Source organism: Solanum tuberosum, unplaced genomic scaffold, assembly GCF_000226075.1.
Source record: "Solanum tuberosum cultivar DM 1-3 516 R44 unplaced genomic scaffold, SolTub_3.0 scf00174, whole genome shotgun sequence".
In the NCBI taxonomy this organism is placed as follows: Eukaryota; Viridiplantae; Streptophyta; class Magnoliopsida; order Solanales; family Solanaceae; genus Solanum; species Solanum tuberosum.
In genome coordinates this window covers 52,635-53,846 of record NW_006239103.1, presented here as the reverse complement: position 1 = coordinate 53,846, position 1,212 = coordinate 52,635, and positions in this window count along the sequence as shown.

Sequence of the window (1,212 nt, the reverse complement as noted above, 5' to 3'; positions counted from 1 at the left end):
CCCACCCAGCCCCTTCCCAAAAAAAAAAAAAATCAATTTTATTTTTTGAGTTTTTCCCCATCCCACCCATTCCTACCCTGACCTCCTAAAAAAATATTAATGTCACTTTTATTTCTTTTATAAATAAGGCTCTTTTACCCATTTAAGTACTCACTTTTAAATGGGTAGTATGAGTATGACTCGTTTTTATCCATTTTTAATTGAGTTGGGTATCCAACTCATTTATGATGGATAATTTGAATGGATACCCATATAAATTACCCATTTTGCCATCCCTATATGGAGCTAATTAGATCTCTTCCTTTGAAACTAAATATCACATGACTTGTCACCATGATATATAGGTTTATATATCTAGAGATTTACTGGATGTCACTCACATTCTTCATGTACCTATGGGCTATGGCTACCAAAAATTTATGCACACATCTCCAAACCACGGGTAAGGAGATAAGTTGATCAGTAGACAAGTAAAGATAGTAAGTTAGTTTGTTTCACATTATCGCTATGCTATTTTCATATTTATTTCGCAAAATTATTAGTTTTTTATCCGATCACATCATCACGAAGAGTACTTATCCCAACACCTTATATACATTTTTTCTTGAATAACAAAAGTTTATTGCACCGAACAATTCTATTTTACTTGGGTTTAGAATTCAATATTGGTTCTTTCCTTTTCCCAAGAGAGTGGATTCAAATACAATACTCAAAATATAAAATCCTATGCTAATTTGTCTCAATTTGATAAAGAGATAAGTAAACCTTTTTTTTTTTTTTTTTTTTAAAAAGACCATTAAATTGGCTAGACACCATTTTCATTTTTAAAAATTCTTTTTATGTAGAAATATTAATGTACATGATACTTAGCCAAATTTGCATAAACAACCCCCCCCCCCCCCCCCCCCCGTTTTTGTAGGGATGAAATTTGGCTGAACAACATTTTAGTGCATTCCTCTCACATCTTAAAGAAAATAGTAAAATGCTAATTAAGCTATTGATTCTATTTAGTTTTAGAATTTTAGAATATTAGTACATCTTTTAGCTTAGTTCCCTATGCCCCCTTATTGTAAGAGAAATAAAAAAAGCTTCAAATGTACTTAACCAATTGAATCAAAGATAACCTTAGTACATATCAAAGCCTTAGATATTATCTAATATAGGGGTGTACAAGCCAAATCGTAAAGTCAAATTGAACCACGAACCAAATCA